The sequence below is a fragment of the Prionailurus bengalensis genome, chromosome B2 (assembly GCF_016509475.1).
Source record: "Prionailurus bengalensis isolate Pbe53 chromosome B2, Fcat_Pben_1.1_paternal_pri, whole genome shotgun sequence".
Taxonomy (NCBI): Eukaryota; Metazoa; Chordata; class Mammalia; order Carnivora; family Felidae; genus Prionailurus; species Prionailurus bengalensis.
In genome coordinates, this window is record NC_057349.1 from 126,403,213 (window position 1) to 126,425,441 (window position 22,229).

The following is a 22,229-nucleotide window of genomic DNA, read 5'->3' on the forward strand; positions in this document are numbered from 1 at the left end:
GTTCACTTTAGCCACTCTGACTGGTGTGAGGTGATATTTCAGTGTGGTTTTGATTTGTATTTCCCTGATGAGGAGCAACGTTGAGCATCTTTTCATGTGCCTGTTGGCCATCTATGAACTTTATAAGCATCCTATTTTCTACTTTTGAACTCAAAATAAGTGCTTCTAGGTATATATATAGAGAGAAGAGTTTCTTATTAAATGATTTAACAAGTATACAACACTCACTTACTAGTAACATGATTTTGTCTTATGTGTATATCTCTGAACTGTTATTTATCAAAGATATTTTAGATACTTTTAGTCCTAATCAAAGCTACTTGAACAGGAAAGTAATACTATGCCAAAAATTCTATTGATTCCCTATGTATATATGTATATATACTGATATATATTCCATATATATTCCAATATATATCCATATATATATTCATTACTAATATAATGAAAATTGCATTTAACCTTCCCATGTAAAAGAGAGTGTGTTGGCTAATTCTTATTCCTAGGGTGTGTGTGTGTGTGTGTGTGTGTGTGTAAAGTTCAGTAATTATCATTGGTGTGAAACCTGGACTTCTAGTTGTTAGTGTATATAACAACAACAGAAATTGTAAAGCCAATTACAATAAAGCTGTGAAGGTTGCGTTCTTGCAACAAAACACATGGGATTTTGGTTTCAAGTGGAAAAAACACCACCGCTATTCTCTTCAACACTGAATGACTCTAACAGAGCAAAAGGCCACAGGACAGCACTGAAGAGAAACAGGCAGTGGCCCTGCCTGCCCACTGATCAGATTGTGCTGGTCCTTTCAAAAACAAAGAAATTCATCTTTTTAATAATTCCTAAGATGGCTCAGCTAAGCCAAGTTGGCTCTCCAGCCAGCTCTTGTTTGTGAAGTGTAATTCTGTGGTAATGAGCTGGTGACAATGTGAGGAAAATAGTCTAAACATTCTGGAAAACAATTCCAAACATGACTAAGACAAGAAAGAATTGAAGAAAGTAAGAAAGAAGGGAAGAAGAGGGGAGAGGGGGAGCGGAGGAAGGAAGGAAGGAAAGAACTTCTGATTACCACTTGAGGAGAACTGAGAGCATGATGGGCATGCACAATTACCTACCAATATATGGATAAGCTACCAAGAGTGTATTCTAATGCCTCTTCTTTACTTTAGGGATGTCCCATTCTGATGTAAGTGAATGAGTCTCAATCATTCTCAGAAGGTTCCAAAGTGCTTGTATTCTTTAGCTAACTTTAGCATTTTCTCAGTAGCTGTAGATCTCTTCCCATCTATAAAAAAGGTCCAAGAATATGCAATTTTCCTTTTAAGACATACAAAACTCAGCAACCGTGGGAAGCAATTATGGGAAAAACATATGCTTACTAACTCAAATTTCTCCTGCTCCTTTCCATTTATCAACAGGTAACCTTAACTTTTACAGCTTCTAACTGCGAGGAGAAGCTATAGCACGCAGTTGGTTGCTGAGTGTGTTTCCCATAAGGAAAGAAATGGATTTTCTTAGCTGCAGAAAGCAGATATGGAACATTGAGTTTTCCAGAAGAGGGAAGGAAATGGGTGATCAAGGAAGGACAAACACAAAAGATGTTGGTCGAATAACTCAGGAAAAGGGAAGGCAAGGTTTTGTGGTGTTGGCACTGAACAACAGAAAGGGAGTAAAAAGTTGATTTTTTCACCATGTGGTGTATTTTGTCACACCTACTGCCATGTACTGTTGACACTTGGCTTTCTTCTTCTTTTTTTTTTTTTTTTTAATGCACTACGAGGTCTCCTGTCTCCTTCTCCTGAGCGGAAGCAGGCAAAGTCATGCCCCAACATGATAAGTTGGAAAAGAGATGAAAAGAGATTTCCAGGACATTTGATCTTTGCCTTAAGGACTATGTGCTGATTCTGGCTCTTCCTATGAGTTCCAGCTGGAGCCATTTAATCTCTTAGCGAACCTGTCAAAATATAAATACAAATATTTGTAATTCTACAATGGCATGGCTGGTTAGTAGGATCAAGAGAAAGGGTTGCATTCTTTCTGCTCATCCTTCTCCCTATCATCTTCTGTTCCTCGGTGCCTTCTATTTTAGTGTAGTGGATAAAAGAAGACCCAAGGCTTCCATTTTTGATAAATATTTTAAGACAAAAGTGCCATTTTTCTTCAATAGGTTGGACTACAAAAGTGAGATGTGAGCTCATGCTAGATGCTACACTCTTTGTTTATGCATGTACCTGCTCTTTAGTAGTTTTCACTGTATACAAGCCACAGATTGTAAGCACTCTGGTGCTTATTACTGGTAGTATTTTTCTTGCAAGCAGTAATTGATGTCTAGCATTAATAAAAAGTGCAAGTTCTTCAAGTTTCAAATCTTCCTCTTGACAAAGGTTGATCTGCAGCTCTTGAACATCTACTAGGGAAGCACGTCACCAAGGCCACAATCAACTACTGTTTGTATTCAATCTTCTCTTTCTCCAGAGCAAGCTCAGAAAACTGGAATCTTGATTTACAGACCTGTGGCAATAACTGTCAACTATTTATATCATAAGTCCTTGAAAACTTTCAAAGACTTTCTTTCTAAGTTCAAGGTTAAAATTCTACCTGTGAGAACATTAGCTAACTTGCATTTGACTGTTATCATTTTTTCTGTTACTGTGAACTATGGGCAAATCATGCAACCAGGAGCCATCTGGGTTGGGTTAAGTGTCCAACTCTTGATCTTGGCTCAGGTCATGATCTCATGGTTTGTGAGTTGGAGCCCTGCATTGGGCTCTGCACTAATGGTGCGAAGCTTGCTTGGGATTCCGTCTCTCCTCTCCGTCCGCCACCTGCTTGTTCTCGCTCTCTCTCTCTCTTTCTCTCTCTCTCAATATAAATAAATAAACTTAACACACACACACACACACACACACACACACACAAATTAAACCATGCAACCAAAATATTAACTCCGGTACCTGGCTGTCAGAAGAAATTCTCTCAGTTCTTAATATGTTACCTTTTTCCTACTGCAAAGTTAGCTTGGATGTTTTAAACACGAAGCTGATTCTATGTCTTCATGTATCGACTTTTATTTTTGTGTGGACATGAGAGTTGGGAATTTTATACACATGATAAATTGGGAACTGAAGGCAGGTTACTTAGAAATGATAAGATAATAAAATAATATCCAGCAATGCCTGAACCAGTTTCTTATATTTTAAAATGTGTTGCCCAGAAATTGTTTTCAAAACTATAACTAAGAATACTTTTGGAGTACAAATACCAATATACCTATTTTTGCTCTGGGGGCCTTTAGAAAATCTCAAATCACTTCACATTTGGAACAACTAAACAATAGAGAAGGAGATAAATGAGATCACGGGATAAGAGTACAGTAGAACTCTAATGGAATACAACTGTGCCATTTACGGCATGTTTGATTGCCCAGATCCCCAGAGTGTAAACATAGGTGACCAAGGCTGAAATCTAGCAGTTTTGGCCACTTAAACTCACAGGGGAACAAAGGAGAAAGGCAAAGATAGTTGTAATGTTCAAACTCTCAGCAGTTCACAATGTGGGGTTAGTAATGTTAATTACTAAAATGTACTAATCACATGCTGTATTTCTGACACGGTGCTCAGAACTTCATAAATATTAACTAAATTAACTTCATAACAATGATATTATGGAGATTTGACTTCTACCCCATTATACAGATGAGGACATTAAAATAAAGGGTGGTAGAGCAAGTTGCCAAAAGTCTCACAAGTTGTAAGTGGATCTGAACCCAGGAGAACAGAATCCAGAATCAATTCTACTCTTAGCCAATACTTAATCTCTCTCTCAAACACCTATTATGCTATTAAGTACACAGTACCAAGCTAGGAAGCCAGAAACAAGGCAGAAGGGCCACACGGATAAGTTTTCCTGCAACTGATAGAAAAAGAGATCAGATTTGTGGTTACCAGAGAAGGGCGGTAGAGGGAGGTGAGACTGGATGAAGGGAGTCAAACACACTTTCAGTTACAAGATAAATAAGTACAAGGGATGTAGCATACTGCTGTTGGTAATAGTTAATTCTGCCCTATGGTATATTTGAAAGTTGTTAAGAGAGTAGATCCTTAGAGTTCCCATTATCAGGAGAATTTTGTTTTCTTTTGTATCCATATGACTTGATGAATATGAACTAAGTTTATTGTGGTCATCATTTTACACCATGTGTCCATCATTATGCTGTATGCGTAAACTTATACAGCGCTGTATGCAACTATATCTTACTAAAACTGAGGAGGGTGGAAAGAATAGGTTTTCCTAAAGCATCAGAGGGTTTTGTTTGTTTGTCGTGTTTTGTTTTTTAAAGAACAGTTACTCTTTTCCTTTTTTCACTTTTTACTCAAACCTTTTGCTCTTTTTATAGACAAAAGTAGCCGAATAGGCTTCTCTCTGCCTATTTGGAAGCCCTGATTAGATAGGGACTACCTGGAATCTGGGAGAACACGCTTACTATTTGTGTCAGGGTCAGGGTTGTGTCTTTGAAGGAGGTTGTACTATCTGGAGCCTCAGAAATTTTGATTAAAAGGCTTAGGCATGGAGCTCAGACCCCAGTCTTCCTTATTCTCTCTCTTGGGTTGGGACAGCAGTCCTGGCGAGGCAACTCCAGCCATGGTACATTAATTGTCTAGTTGCTTTTAGCCTAACCCAAGATCCTAGAATATTCAAGTGTTCTATATGATAAAGCAGGCTACAGCATTGTGGTAGTCTGATACCCTGGAAAACAAGGTCATTAGGACTACTTTTGCAGCATATCTCACTCAGATGTCCAGCAATATCTTTAGTATAGTGTTACTGCAAAGTGAAAATCCAAGCACCTAATCCTATTTTTGTATTTCTTCCATATAAAATGGGATCAGTGTTTACCTGGAAAGAAAGTGCAATACATTTACCAATCAGCTATGCTTTTGGGGGAAAGGGGCTAAATCTGAGAGGTCACTTGGGCACGCAAGGCATTGATTTTTGCAAACTATGCTTGCTAGTCATTATAATCTCTCATAGAAGTTTAATTTCTTCTGGAGATATTTTAGTACTATTTTTCTTACTTCTTCTCATCTCTGATTTCATTCCTTGGAATTTTTCCACATTTAATCATTCCTCATTGCTACATATAGCTCATGGAATTTTTTCTTCTACTCCCTTAACTACTTACATATTCCAAAGAGCTACAGTTTTGTTTTGTTTTTTCCAATATCAAATTTAATTCTATTGCCTTTACAAACTGCTAATACAGCTGGGTTGGGACAGTGACCAGCTCCACCAGGCAGTGCATCATACAGGAGGGAACAATGAGAAATTCTATAAATTTAAGACATAAAAATGGTTATTTCCATTTCATCAATAAGAAGGATATAACAATAAGATTCATTCAGAAATAAGTACAAAGCCAGAGTTTGAGTCTCAAAATCAATGACATATCAATATAATTTTTCTGAGTACTTTATTTCATAGAGAAAAAATGTATCTCCATGATGGTGAACATTCAAGCATACAATCTGGCAACAGCAAGACAGCTGGAAGTAATAAAATATGTCACTTAGACAAGTCGTCAGCAAATGTTTTACCTATATTTTATCTGGGTATTTTATTTTTACTTGGCCTCATTAACCTCAAAGTAATTATATTCTCACTCTTTTTCTTTGAATATGTTTTCTGTTTTCTATCTTGGTTTGGTTTTTTTTTTTTTTTGCTCACATGCCCCTTAACTAAAAATATTACAAGAAAATGCCATAAAAGAATTAAAATAATGTGGAGACTCATAAAAAGGAAACTTTACAGTTTTTAAAATCTAAGAAAACTTTTCTTTAATTTGCTCCTTTCCTTGGCAGGAATTATTGAAAACACGGTGACAATCTGGTTCTCATTTTTCTTGCCTTATCACCACATAAACCTCCATTTAATAGGCTAAATTCATAAATAAATATAAGAAAGCTTTCTCTTGGGTATGATTCCCAACACAGAAAAAGTAGAGGTGTATCTCTGTATCTCTGTATACATTGATATCTATCTATCTATCTATCTATCTATCTATCTATCTATATCTGTATATTTCTATATATATATATATGATGGAATAGTATGGCTTACATATATATGGCATATATGGAATAGTATGGCATCATATACATATATATGAGATAGAATAGTATGGCTTGATGGATGTCAGAAGAAAATGGCAGCTTGAGGCAAACTATCAAGTTCTGCATACACTTCATGTCTGGGTGATTGCCCATGAAACCCACGTAACTGAGCATCTATACAGGTCCCGATGACAGTCCTCTCTTGTTTTCTAATCCCTTCTCCAACCTTTATCCTCCCTCTGTTACTTAACTCTTCTCTATGCAAAGTATATAAAGAAGCCAGTTTTAAGATATAAGCATTACATAGAAAAGTAACAAACCCTAAAAAAATTATTATTCATGTTTTGCTTAACTTCAGACATAGTGAGTTGTTTGCTCAAGAATCCAGAACTTATCTCTGAATCAAAGAGCTGAAGGCAACTTCTAACCAAATCTAGTGTGTGTGTGCCTGTGTGTGTCTGCACACGTGCATATGTAACTCACACACAGCTATTCAAGAGTACTGTAGAACCTTCCTTATATGTCTTCGTACTCTTCTCTCCTCCCAAGTTATTGTATAGAACCTCTCTTCCCATGGAATGTCTGTTTACATTCTAATGGTGTCACTATATTTGTGTCTTGTTCAAAATATTGCTTCAAATTCTTGATCTTCACTGATCTTTTCTAGCTTAGCCCAGCTGGTGTGGCCACTGCAGGCACATTTCTTCGCTTTTCCTTTGATTTGTTATTAATGTCCTTTTAAGTTTCTGAAGGGCAAGCAGTATATATTCTGCATGCTACATGCTAACCAGATGTCCCTGACCAAAAAAAAAAAAATTCTTGCCAGGGGAAATGGGAGCAAAATGTGCAGAAATCTTTAGCCAAATGGACAGAGTGATTTTCCGTGCTGACCGCAGGAACACATGGGAATTCATTCTGATGGCCTTGGAGCCTCTGCTAAGTGTCAACTCGCTATACTGGTAAAGTCTCTCTCAATTTTCTTTGCAGTTAAAGTGGCTTTGAGATAGAACCAAATTTGGCATTAGAATTGCAGATACACATGAGAACTTGTATGCGTAGAACAAACAATTTCTTGCTGCCTATTGCTAGTGGGACGTTTGCCAAGAAAAAACAATTTGCTTTGCTGCAAGAGCCCAGCTAGCCATTACTGGAGAATGTTTTTCCAAGATTGCTTATCAGTGATTTTAATAGGGCTCAGAGGTTTGTGTGGTTGCACAAAATGTTAGTTACTTTTTAAAAGTCCAAATTTCTCCCCATTTCTCCCCATAAGCCTGAACTCTTTTCTAATTGTAATACAATCAGCAAGATTAGCACCTCCCTAAATGGGTAGATAGTAATGGATAATTAAATGCTTAGATAAAATGGATTTAACTATTCTATTGGTGTTCCAAATAGAACGCTGTTCTATTCTAAGAGGCTCCTTGGTAGTTCCATGGGAGTTCAAGCTGTTAGTTACTAATTTGGTTTTGCAATTGTGTACTCTGTTCATGAGAGGATTCTGTTGGAAAGATATTTCTTCAGTGCCTCTACATTGATTAATTCATTCATTCATTTCACAAGGCTTTGTTGGCAGCAATTATTCATTTAATAAGCACACTGAACCACAGGGGAAGAAATGAGAAAGGCACTACTCTTTTCTGGCCTTGAGTGAAGTCAAAGTCCAGGTGTAGGTTATTGGCATGCAAACAAAAACTAATAGTGGTATGCGCCGGGTTCAGCTTTACTACTTGAATCAAAAGTCCACGTAAACATTGTTGGTGTGAACCCTAAACTTGGCATCATGTGAATATTTATACCTTTAGAGTTTCACAAAACAGAACAGAGATCTAAGCAGGTTAACTCCGTTGTTTAATCATGATGTCACGAGGACAAAATTGTGACTTGGATTCCCAAACCAAAAAAATCTTTGAGTAGTGAAAAATTCCACTGGCCTTTTTAAGGCTGATCTTATTCTACTCAGTGGTCAAGAGTGACTTAGGTCGAAATTGTACACTTCAGGATCAATTTACTAAGGTCTTTGCCAGTGGGGTATGGACACCGATTGTTTCTCATCATAAGGATGCATTGGCATATACAGTTTTGTTGGAAAGTAAATTAAAGCTTATAAATAATATGTATGTCATTACAACACCAGTTATTTGCTACTAGTTAGATATTCCCCAGTGAATCCATTTCTGATCCAAGACTCATCACAAGCCAATTTATAATGATAAGTTAGATGATAAAGCTGCTAGAAGAGATTTAAATGCTTATTTCTAGGAAGCCTTTGAGAGAAGGTTCAATATAAAAAAAATGCCTTAGAGATATTTTGTAAATTGCCTCTACTTCTCATGGTAAATTATACGGGGGGAATCCTGCTCTGTGGTACTCAGGCCCCTCCCCGTCTCCTCTCAGAGTGCCTGTGACTGGCCTGAGTGGGATACCTGCACTGCCGACTCTCTCCTATGGCATCTCTCTGTGAAGTAACGGCAAGAATACTTGAAGTTTCTTTATTAGTCCACATTTCCTAAGTGAAGACCCTCTAGGTTAGAGGGAAAGACCCTACTCTTACTTTCACCTTTAGAGGTAGGAAATCAGTCATTAATTAGACTAACATGCAGGCATTACTTGTAAATTTGTCTGTGTTTTCTGGTCTCATTAGTGCTATTCTGGACTACATGATAATGAGCATAACATAATTAAAGAGTAAACACTGGACAACTACAACCAGAGTCAGGGTTTTCGGGTATCAGATGGTAACAATCAGAGAACGAGTAATCTCTGCTCTATGAGGGTGGTCTTTCTCCACTTTGAACTCCATTTGTTCTCTTCTCCCCTGTGGCGAGGGGCTTATATAAAAACCTTTTCTTATAGTTTGGGGCATATTAGAAGATGGTAGTGCTGAGAAGAGAGACACAGACATGCTGATGAGAAATTGTTCATATCCCAATGAAATGGCTGAAATGCCATGCAAACAGGAAAGTCCTGCCAGGGAAGAATTAGCCATTGCCATTTGCAGGAAAGGAATACTAGCTCAGAAATGTAAAAGGTGATGATTTTTTTAAAAAATTTTTTTTTTCAACGTTTATTTATTTTTGGGACAGAGAGAGACAGAGCATGAACAGGGGAGGGGCAGAGAGAGAGGGAGACACAGAATCGGAAACAGGCTCCAGGCTCTGAGCCATCAGCCCAGAGCCCGACGCGGGGCTCGAACTCACGAACCGCGAGATCGTGACCTGGCTGAAGTCAGACGCTTAACCGACTGCGCCACCCAGGCGCCCCAAAAGGTGATGATTTTTTAAAGCATCCGTTGGATCAGTTAGGCACTGAGAGAATGAGGAACTGAAAATTAACGCCGCTGAAGATTCGACACTATGAGTAGCAATTCATGGAAAACTGGCAGGTGAACATCGCACGGGACACCAGGTAAAAATGGAGACTTAACAACAGACACCTTTACCAGCTGCCAGTTTCCTCAGTTCTCCAGGGAGGAGAGAGATAGGAAGCGAGAATAATGAAGTTTACAGAAAATGTTTCAGAATCCATGTATACAGTTGGCTGGCATTTATAGATTCAACATGCATTTGACTTTTCATGAGCAATAAGGCATCCTTGTTAAATGGCACTTGTGGCGATTTGCGTTTTGCTGAGGCACACATGTGCTCACGCTGGTGATGTAATCAGAAGGTTCTCCATAAAGCTTCTCTGATCAGATAGCCTTGGCTCTCACCAGGTACCTTCTTTCCCTGCATACCGTTTGGAGCATCGCAGTAACTGGCCTGCAGTGTTGGGCCCCAGAGTTTTTTGTTACATTTGCCCAGATAGGGCATGGGAGTAGGGATAGAAGGATAATGCCAGCAATTAAAGAGAAGAGAAAGTGAAAAACACTTTGTGTTTAGTTAGAAGAAGCTACGTATTTTATTAGTCCTATATCCTTAGACTCAGTAAGGGTTGGAAGGGCTTGCTTAAATTTTTGAGTTGAATTTTTATTACATTTTATGAGATTAGTTATAAAAGTAGAACTTAAGAATTTGGGAAATTACAGAGGTTTCAAGACTATTTGTCATAAATGGTAAGAGTCTACTGCGTATCTCTTTTTCCATACGCGGTGGTCCCCTGAATGGAAAGACAAGCCAAGCATTCCTCTCCTTTTTACAGCACGACACGTCAACAAGATTCAGACAGCATTTGGGGAGGACAGGATATTATGGTGCTGGTCCTGTGAAAAAATCCTTACATGAGTGAGTGAGTGTGTTCCCTGTATCCGATCCCACACCAGTGCTGCATTCCGTTCAAGCGTATTCCCAGCCACATTTGATGCCCTCATTCTGGTCTCTCGTTCTGTCAGGCTAAGTGTTGCTGTCTGCTGGGTTCTGTTGATTCCTGCCTCCATTCAACATTTCTTTGCCCTGTAGGCTTTGTTCTTAGGTCCAGTATTGAACTAAAGTGTAAATTCACCATATGAATCTACACCTTTAAAGTAATTAGATAAGGCTAGAGGAGACTTCCAGAGTCGTTATCCCCATCCAGATGGAGGATATTTTTACAGGAACATTCATAGGTAACAGACCCTCTGACAATTCTGTTTACACCAAAGAGTGTATGCACCCTGGGTAGGTTATGTTATGTAGAAAGGGTATTTTAATTTTTTTTTTCAACGTTTATTCATTTCTGCGACAGAGAGAGACAGAGCATGAACGGGGGAGGGGCAGAGAGAGAGGAGACACAGAATCGGAAACAGGCTCCAGGCTCTGAGCCATCAGCCCAGAGCCTGACGCGGGGCTCGAACTCCCGGACCGCGAGATCGTGACCTGGCTGAAGTCGGACGCCCAACCGACTGCGCCACCCAGGCGCCCCATAGAAAGGGTATTTTAGAGAAGGTATTTCCTTCTTGTCAAAGTAGCATGTAAATGAATGACTAATTTTGTTGTCTTAAGGACTCACTCTCTTAATTACTTTGAAATCACAGAGTGCTAGAAAGCACAGGAAGACAATGGCAATTTGCTTTCCTTGGACCCTCCTCTCTGTGCCGATATTGATGCAATGGAGTGGAAGGCCAGATATCCAGCTACCCACTTTCTGACTTCCGTCTTCAGGGTGACTGAGGGCAAAACGAAGAGATCTAGAATTCATTATTTAAAATCATCTGTTACCTAAGTCGAGTCTTAGACCATATTGTGGAGCTATTTATGATTCGCCATCATAGGACGGAGGGCAACTTATCCTGCCCTGTGAAGATGCATTGCGTGTAATACATGCCCAAATAAGGTTTCGAAAAGATAGTGATTCTAGATTAAAACTCCTTTCGTCACAATCGAACTTCGTCCCAATCTCTTCCATGCACGCCTTGCTGACCGTACACTAGGTTTTCACGCTTTGGGTTTCTCTCTTTTTCACTAATAATATTTGATGTTACTCCCTGGCGTCATATTTCTGCTAATTATTCTCGAGCTGCTGCCTGTATTTGCCTGCTGGCAGGCAGAGAAGCCAATGTTTGTAATTCCAAGTCTCTAGAATATTTGAATTTGATCAGTAGCAGAAATATGTTTCTGGTTCATAAATATTATTCCTCTCAAACTAACCACGTGACAGTAATATGTGCAACTTGGACATCCACCTGTCTTCTTCAGAGCTATTCATTCGCATGCTTGTTATTCTTCAGATATTACATGCTTGCTTATTTTGAGACTATTTTAAGAGAGAAAGAATGAAACATTTACCTGTCAGCAGTATTTTTTTTAAATCACATAGCATAGCAATATTGATTTCATCAAAGCATAAAAGACTAAGCGTGAAAAATCTTTTAAAAAGTACCCATGTGCCCTCAATTTTTAGTCGGGAAACAGCAGACAGAAATGTCCACTCGGGTTTTAGCGAGACCCCAGCGGACATTAGAACTTGTCTTGCTTGGCATTTTTTTTAGAAGAGTTAAAGCTGAAGTTTATTTTAGAAGGAAGTTTGGCCAATTATAATCAGACTATGCATAGGCATGAGAAAAATCAGTACAAATTCAAAATGATGCATGAACAACTAGAGTTAACTTTTACTAAAACAAGAGTATTTAAAAATATTTCCCTTAAGTTTTATTTTGTGTTGCTAAAATTGGAAAAAAATGAGAAAGGACCTAAACTGATGACTGTTTCTGATAAACTTGGCATAGTGGAGGATTTCTCAGACTGAAAAAAGAAGGATATAATCACATAAAATCCATATGATCTCTAAATAAGAAGCATCCTGTTTCTTGATGGGTATGATGGCAATCCTTTTCTTTATAAGAATGAGATGTAAAGAAACCATTTGTAAAGGGTTTTTCTTAATAGGATACATCTGCCTTAGTTGAGAGAGATGATCTTTTCATAAGTACGTATTTGGTAACTGTCTATATGGTGGGGCTTTGAATATTTTATTACCTTCCCTTACTGCTTTGAAGTTACTATGGCATCTCTAAAAAGTAGAAAGAACTCATCTGGAATATACTTAAAGATCTGCATATCTAATCTGGATAGTTATGAAGGCTTTATTATAGGAAAAGATATATTAGCTTTGTCATTATTGATTTTTCCTCTACTATTAAAAAACTTAGATTAAATTTACAAAGCTGTTAAGTGGTAAAGAAATATTTGCAGAGCTTACTTGTAAGGAATTACACATAAATGAGAAGTTAATCTTTTGGAAAATTTTCTCGGGATTTCAATGTCAAGAGCCAGTTGCTGAGAATAAAATATAGTACATTTCTGTTTACAAAGCACTGTTAAATACATACTCTCATTGACTCACAACAGTTGTGTGACATTGCTGCTGTTATCATCCTTGTTTCAAGATGAGGTAACAGGCACTCAGCTACACACTCAAAGGCTTCCGTTCTTTCCCTGGCATTGCATCATCCCCACACTATATCACAACACTTCTCTTTGCCTTTTTGCCCATTTCCAAACCCACCAAGGGCCTGCAAATTTTCAAGGTAATATGCTAGTATCAACTTCTTGCTTTGGAATATCTTGATTTATTTTATTCGGGCTTTTATTTTTAGATACCATAAGTTGATTGTCATAACTTACAGACACCATAACCAAGTACGGCACATAGGAGAAATTCGGATATCTGTCGAATGAAGGGATAAGCTATGTAACATGTAAGGAGAAAATTTTAAGGGAGAATTCCATGTTTGTGCACTGAGAAGAAAACCATGCGGAGGGAAGAGAAAACAAAAACAGGAACCAAAGTCATGTAGTTATTTGAGCGAAAGTCATGTAGTGACTTATATTTAAATGATTTGTATATAATTTCTGGAGATGGGAACTAAGTATGTGTGTTTCTTAAGTGTTCCACTGGTGATTTCAGGATGCAGCCGGGATTGAGCATCACTGCTGTCCTCCGTGGACATCAAAACACCAAATGTCATCGGTGTCAAGATAGTAGGTTTAGTGTAAGACACCCGATCTCAGTAGAGCCCAGTTATCTCATTTGAAATAGAATGGAGGTCATTTGAAGTTCCCTAAAAACAATCACATTCCTAACATTCAGCACTTGAAAGAAAGTGGATGCCTATCTGTGGTCTTTCCTAGTCACGTTGAAGGTTCTTCACCTATGTGGCTTTGTAGTCATGTCAATGCTAAGGAATTGTCAACCACTCAAAAAACTCCCTCCAGACTACGTAAAACTACTTTGGTCCCTACTTCTTTACTACACCTCCAAGCCACTTCCTTTGGCCAGTAGGTTCAAATCCAATCATTTTATGAGGTAAATTTTGGCCCTGGGCAGGAAGTGACCTGTGGAGACCTTGCCTCAATACTACCTCAGTTCTTGCTGTCACAGATTAAGGCTCTCACCTATAGGTATGTCCGTTGTTGTTTTAGTGAATTTTCTTGGATTTTTCCTCATGACTTTTTATCTGGAGTAAAGCCTCATGCAGAGATATTGTAGGAAGGATAAAGAAGGCAAGTTCATGAAGGGCAATGCAAAGAGAACTGCCTTTATTTAGGAGGCAGTGAGAAGATACTAAAATTTTTGCAGTTATCTGAGACATGGAAATATTTGTTGAATGAATGAGTGAATAAATGAATGTATAAATACTTAAGAGAGAGGTGTAGCTGGCCAGGTTGCTTAAAGAAGGATAAGTTGGCTACTGGCTTACATAAAAAATGTGAATAATGAGTTAGATGTGAGAGGCAATAAAGGACATAGAAAGAAAGATGAGAGACAAGTTGGAATCTAATTGAACTTAGGAGACATATATCACATTAGAGTAGTTTTTCTCAAACTCTAACATGTGTAAGGATTACCTCTAGAACCCTTAAACACATTGGTTCTGTTCCCACCTAAGATTCTGATTTAGTGATCTGAGACAAGACTCAAGAATGTGCATTTTAAGGAAGTTCCCAGTGGTGTTGATGCTACTGGTCTAAGGATCCCATTTTGAATAGCACTGCATTAAGGTTTGGGAGCTGGAGTTAGAATATTTTGTTTTCAATTTTGCTTCTGCTACTTACGGACTGTGATAACTCAAGCAAATCCATTACCTATCATAGGACAGTGCTTAACTCCGACAATATACCATTTACTTGGGATCTTGATAGAATGCAGATTCAAATTCAGTTGGTCTTGGAGGGACAGTGAATTTCTGCATTTTTAACAAGCTCCCACAGGATACAGATGTTGTTACTCCATGAAGCAGACTCTGATTAGCAAGGTCCTAGGCCATTTTGGTTTTTTCCACACTTCATATGATTATTGTTAAACTTAAATGAGGCATAGAAGTAAAAAAAAATGCAAATTATGGAGCAAAGTGTAAATGTAAGGTGGTAGTTGTAGATTGAAAGAAGAGACAAAAAAAGACAACTCTGAGTTTTGAGCTGACTAACTAGGAGGATTTTGACACATTTCTAGAAATAGAGAAGTCAGAAAAAAAATAACTGGTTTAAGAAAAATGTTGATTTGAGGGAAAAGTAGCAGGCAGTTGAAAACATAAGACAGAAATAGACTTGAAAAAAGATTTAGTCTTGAGATACCAATTTAGGCGTTGTACACATATGATCGAACGATGCTTTTGAATATGTGGGTGTGTAGAAGAAAAGAGATTAAGCAGAGAATTGGGAAAAAGGTAACATTTGAAGATATGAGAAGGAAAGGATATCGTCAGAAGATGGATCGCATTCTAGTACCTTGTCATAGAGACATTACTTGTCCAACCCTGAGCTGTATCAACAGATGCTACTTCCTCATGATTGAGGATGAGAGTTAGTTGGGTTTTCTAGGCATTCCCTACTTGAATATTATGGAAGTGCCTTATTTGGGTAGGGGGTTTATAAGCAGCTCTTCCATGGATGGTGGAAGATATACATCTAGAATCCATTAGTGCCTTGGATCAAGTCACAGGCACTGAGAAAGAAGACAGTGCAAACGAAGGAGATAATGAGTTTTATAAAGGATTAAAGGAATAAGAAATGAGAGATTCTGCAACTGGTTATCCATAAAAAGATGTTAATTCCTTGTATTATCAAACAATTCAGATACTTAAACATCTATGAAACTCAAGAAAAAAAATGTGTGGTTTAGTAGCATTTGGAGAGTAGCATTTTCACAGGGATAATTGATCTGTAGGGCCGAATAATACGTGAATTAGCCTGATTATTAATAATTGAATAACTTTAAGTGAAAAGCATGATTGGTTTTAGGCACTGTCATTTTTGACCATGTCATGATGATGTTATAATGTTCTTAAGGATGTTTCCAAATAATGGCCTTGGGTATTCAGAAAGGTTAATAAGAATGATTTTTTTTCTTTTCTTTTTCCCATGAATCATTAGCTGTTATGCATTGGGGTACTTTTATTTCCCCTCTTAAATTTTAAAGTATGTGGTGTTAGAATCTGGACATTTTAAAGTTTGATTTGCAATCATCTAAACTCCAAATCAACAGACGTCTCTTTCTAACCTCGATTTATTCCCAGAGGGTCATTCATAAACATATTCATTACAGACACACTCCACGAATATTCAGCAATACATCAATCACTGAGCTGTTTACGTTAAGAGACACAATTGAAATTGAACAATGTAATTCAATAAAATTGCTGGTCTTTTTATTTATTCATCTGAACCCTAGTTGCTCAGTCACTGTACACAGATTCATTGAAAACAATTCACTTTTCTGTTGTTTCACGATTGATCTTCTCAAACACATGATTATTCTTAATTCAGCCAAAATATTTCATTTCTTTAAGTACATGGAAAGGAATTAGAGCCAGCTGAATGCAATAAAGGATGAGGAAGGAAGACGCTCAATAAAAGGAAATCAAACCTGTTTACAAGTCTGGGATCTAAACACTTGTGAGGTTTGTGGTTTTGGAAACTATATTCATATGTTAGAGGAGAAAATGATGAAGGCTGGATAAACATGAGTTTAAAATGGCCTGGGTCAGATTCTTATTCCTTCTAGTACCCTAACTACCACTTTTAAACCAAGTTTCCCTTAATTTCAAAGAGATCCCATTCAGGCAAAGCACTAATGAACAGTGGAGGGAAAGAGAAATTCTTTTTTTTTTTTTTCTGAGACCATCAAGACATATCTTTTATTCAGAAGACAGAAGTTAAAATATGTATGTATTCATAAAAACAATTAACGTCTATAGTGATCATGAGATACATCAAATTATCATCTCATGAAAGTGGTAAATCTTGGTTTCCTAAATCTGTTTTTTGTTTCCAGTTCTTCCACTTTGAATATGTGATATTGAAAATATGCTCAATGTGGGCCTTGGGCAAATCAGAAACAGAGATTGGTAAAACATTAGGAAAACATTTTTTTTTTCTTATTTCAATTTAAAATGTTGTGCTTATTTAGAAGGTAAAGAAAGTTAATAGAAGTGCATTCTGGAATCGTAAGGATGGCCATCTGCTAAGCCATTACTATCCTGGAGTTTCAGTGTCCCTTAGGCATATGTATTTATTTATTTACATTTTAAGCTTGATAATCTTTTTCGAAGGAATGTGAATAGCCAGATGAAACCGCTCTATACTGCATGTCCTGTATACAGACCCGTAGTGCACTACACATTGTATATGCAGTTTTAGATCAATGTAACTTCAAGGGATGGGTTACCAAAAACAATACCAGACATTGTGGACTCTGAAGTTCTGATGACAGAAAGAAAGAGAAAGAAGAAAGAAAGAGAAAGAGAGAAAGAAAGAAAGAAGAAAGAAAGAAAGAAAGAAAGAAACGAGGAGAGACAGAAAGAGCGAGAGGCTGAAGGGAACTGGCATTTTAATTCCATGTGGCTGAGCTTTTTAGTTGCATTCAGACACTTCTATTTTTATTTCTTCAAGCTGGGCCCATTTCCAAGTAGGAAGCTGTGGAACGATTATTCTCCCACCCACATTTAGTGCAATCCCCTATAATACTAAGGTTAGGTCAGCCTTTTCCCTGTCCCCTGCATTAAACCTACAAATAGATCAGATTTCATGATAAGGAACAAGTGAAAAAGGACAAAAGATTATAAGTGAAACATTGAACCAGCTTGACTTGAATTAGAATTGAATCAACTGCATAATCTAATGTTCACATAGTGCTTTGGCCCCAGATCCTGGTTGGTTTCACCCAGCAGCATTTAAGTTACTCTTTCTTTTCTTCTTCCTTAATTTTTTTTTCTCATTGCCTTGCTGTGTTCTGATACATTTAAAAGGATAGCTCTTTGTGTTTTATGCAATGGAAAATTTGCTGCTGAAGTCTTAGCCTTGAAAGGCACTGAGTGTATCTAAAAACAGAAAAAAAAAAAAAAAGAAGAAGAAGAAAGAAAAAAAAAGCACTCCTTCGCCCCGCCTCCCATTGGTTGTTTGGAAACAGCTGTTTAACGCCAAGTTTGTACTTCACTCTTATCAGCCCATTTGGTGAGATCAGAATGTGCCTGAATAACTCTGAAGGTTAAAATATGTTGACTGAGTTTTCTGCTGCTGCCATTCCAGAAGGCCGGCTAATACCATCACTGACTGTCAATAGCAGCCAGGCTCTGGCTCTGTCTTTCTCACGATCGTGACACATAGTGCAAGTATTCCTGGCTCTTATACATCATAATCCGTGCATGGTGTGTCACATGGAGGATAAGCACATCAGGATGGCCTGCTCATGGGCCTGACAGATCTGGTCTACCAAGTTATGGGACTGCCCTTCCAAAGCAAAACACCCCCATTGCATTGACGTGTCATGATTCAGGGACCAAGTTGTTTTTTTTTTTTTTTTTTTTTGATCTTCTTTTCCTTCCATCATAAGTATCTTATTTACAGTATCTATGACATTTGCCTGAGAAAACTAGGGATTGTGATTTTTATATTCGATCTCATAATTATGTTAGTATTCCAAGAATGATGCTGCACTGGTCTTGATGGTTACTTGAGTTGTAGGTGTTCATTCCAGTCCTCATTTACAGTGCAGCCTATGATCTTTCATAACACAAACAGGAGAGTCTTTGATTATTTTATAATTATTCAATCATTCAGTATGATTCGTTTAGAACTGAATCATGCCATGTTATGATTGTTACCTAGCAATTAGAAAATACTCACTGGCCAACAAGAACTTTTAAATACTACGGAACCCCCTTCCACAAGCTCATGTTAATGACACATTCTTCTTAGCTTCGAAGCATCTTCTAAAAGATGCTAGGTATTAATCTTGCGATTTGTGGTGTGCTTATGTTTATCTCCAAATAATGTACAGTGTTTTGTCAGTTATTTACCTAGTTATTTATATGTTTACATGATTCCTATCATCGAAATACTAAGGGACTTTGACAAGTGTGCTGTGCTAGCAGAAAATAGTGTTTAAAGCAGAAACAATATTCTTTTTCATCTGACTACTTCAATATGGCAACCACTGCAGTTACTCTATGACTTATTGAACAACCACTAGAAGGAAAGAGGAAGAAATAGATCAGCCAATCACTCAAGCCATAGATACTGAATATCCACTCTGTATGGATTTCACCAAGGTACCCTGGGAAACCCAAAAGAAATATAACTCTTATCCAAAAGGTAAAATGATAAATTCAGGACAAACATAAATTTTAAAAGGCTTGTACCTGATTTTTATTCTTTATTTTATTTTACTTTTTAGAGAAAAAGAGAATATGCTTGAAGGGGAAGAAGGGCAGGGGGAGAGAGAGAGGGAGAGAGAGAATCCCAAGCAGGTTCCACACTCAGTGCAGAGCCTGACATGGAGCTCGAACCCACGACCTTGGGATCATGACCTGAGCCAAAATCAAGAGTCTGTTGCTCAACTGACTGAGCCACACAGGCACCCCAATTTTTATTCTTCTTCGTCCCTCAAGTTCCTCCTCTAAACTCACAGCTTCCCTGACCTCAAACAAGTGCTATTTGGGCAAAAGACCAAGGAGCTATGTGGACAATCCTTATTGAATAAATTTTTTTTCAGGTTTAGATGATTTGGTATGCAATTATTCTGAAGATCAATTATATACCATACCTGATGGTCACAAAACAGACCAGATTATGGTCTTGTATGAATGATATGTCTTAGTTTCATTCATCTGTTTTCTCTTTCTAGGTCATTTTGCTTGTGTAAATGATATGCTCAACTTAGTGAACTTAGATTAAAGTATCCATATAAGTGTATTTCAGGCAAAGGTGTCAATACAGCATAACTGGTACAACTATTTATCATTGGACTATATTTTAATGTTTATAATATTTTGACTTAAGGAATATTTCACAAATTTTTGTTCATTGGGAAACAATGCCAATATTTCTTTTACATTACATATAGTTATTTGAAGGGCACAAACTCTCTCCATCAAACTTATTAGGAAATGGCTGAAAATAAGGAAATGTTAAGTGGTACCCTTGATTCCTTTCAGGAAAGCTGAGAGGGATTTATTTAGGGAGAATTGAGAATCTACCTTTCTCCCCAACTCCTGCCTAAATTCACATAACTCATTGCAGATGTTGTTTTCATCTTCTGAAGTAACATCTCAAGTTTATAAAAGACTTGGTTTACTTTGGGGGGATTTTCCCATCTTTAAGGCTTGCTTCCATTCAAGGCATATTATGATGTTTTAGTTATCTAGTTCATTCCCTAGTGAATTATGATGACTTCTTTCTAAAGTTCTACAAGTTCACATGTAAAGATGTGGGTGTGTTCTAGGATCTCCACCCAGAGCAATCATTCAAAAACCTCAGGGCAGAGCTAAAGTGTCTGTGTGTGTGTGTGTGTGTGTGTGTGTGTGTGTGTGTGTGTATTTGGGGAAGAAAGGTAAACTGAGAAGAATAGGCTAACATGTACAGTGATGTTTAGGAACTGTTGTGAAGATAAAACCATGTAATCATGTCCAAACCCCCCAAAAAATAAAAATAATCATCTTTGATGATGTGTGTTATCCCTAAAAAGGATTACTTTGTATTAGATTTTTTTCCTGAACACTATATGAAAATAAATTTTTAAAAACGTAATTATATGAAATGTGCAGAGAGTACTTTGCATTGAAAGAAATATTGCAACTCTGTGCTCTAAGTCAATGAAGTTCTCCAACTGCAATTTCTTCTGCAAAGCAAGGGGTTGGACTACGTATTTTAGATTTCTCTAATTTCCAGTATTGAGTGGTTCTGTGGCTAATTTTATGAAACTTACCACATCTTAATTTATCAACTTGGTTACATTTTTGTATAAAGGCTTTTCCTAAAATGGTTTCACACTATTGATTCTTTTTCGTGCTTCCTTGACATTCAGAGAAGAATTAAAGGTAAAGAAGAATGGGCAAGAGGCAGGAATAAGAGATAGTTCCTGAAGCCCAAAGAACTAAAAGGTGTTGCAGGCGATATAATTTTTGAGGGAGATTTGAGGGAAAGTCACTGTGTATTTTAGTGTCTTTTAGGTCATGTATACTATGTAAGATAATTACTTAATTTTTACAACAAGTCAGAAGGAAGTATTAATATCCAATTTGTAGTGTTTGGTAAACTGTGGCTCAGCAGAGCTCGAGATCCATAGAGTTAGCCCCGCTAGGGTATTTGGATTTGAGTGACTCCAAAGACTGTGTGCTCTTACCAGATCACAATATGATCTTTGTTTATGAGGGTGGAATAGTAAAAAAGAAGTGCATCTGGGAGAGTTGAGCAGCACATACAATAAAGAGCTTTATATCTATCTAGGCTCCCATATAGTTCCAAGATCAATAATACATTTGATTAACCTTTGAATTTGTATTAAAACATTTCGTACTCAGAACAAGTTAAAATAAAGTACATAAGACCATCATGGTGCTAAGAAAGACTTATGTGTGTTGGTTCTGTACTATTAAATGATATTATAATGCTAATCATAATACTAAAATATTGACTAGGTAAATAAGGATCCAAGCCTTGAGCTAAGGCCATCATCTCTTCTCATAACCCAGAAATACTTTCGCAAGAATGATTTGCACATAAAACTTACCCTCTCTGAGAGATTACCAAAGCAATTATTATTATTTTGTAGTGGGTTTGTATTGCACTTCAAGTCCGTTAATGAATATTGAGGGCTTTGTGTTCAGATCTATTGAATGAAGGATAGTTAATGCTTATTCCTATAATAGCTAAGAAGCTATCAAATATTTATTCCTGGGACTGAGACAATGAAAAGAGTGAGAAGAAGGAAAAATGAGTCTGTCTTTAAAGGAAGAAAAATGCAATTAAGTCTTTTAGGGGTGTAAGAATTTTCAGAATTATTATAAATAGAAGGGCCTATCTCAGCTTGATTACTTCAAAACAGCTTCCTGCAACCTCCCACCAAGTAGATGAGCAATTAGTATAATCACAGCAATAAGTCAAAGACACTTGCTGTTCAAACTTGTGTTGCGACTCTTCCTTTTGGCATTGCTCCTAGGCTGTTCCAATTGCACCCACACACGCGCATGCACATATTTAATAAAACTGTACTTGGGAAAAGGCAAAATGCCTAGGAATGACTTCTTTTCGGTATCAAGGTTAAATAAAGGACATGGAACATGGAAAGCTGTGCTGAAAAGAACAGTAGCCAAGGCAGGGATATTCTTATACCCCAAACAGTCACGCAGATGGAAGTCTGGCCAACAAAACCATAAAGCATCACCTCTAACTGTGAGTCAATCTGTCAGCACGAGTGCAAGGTGACTCAGG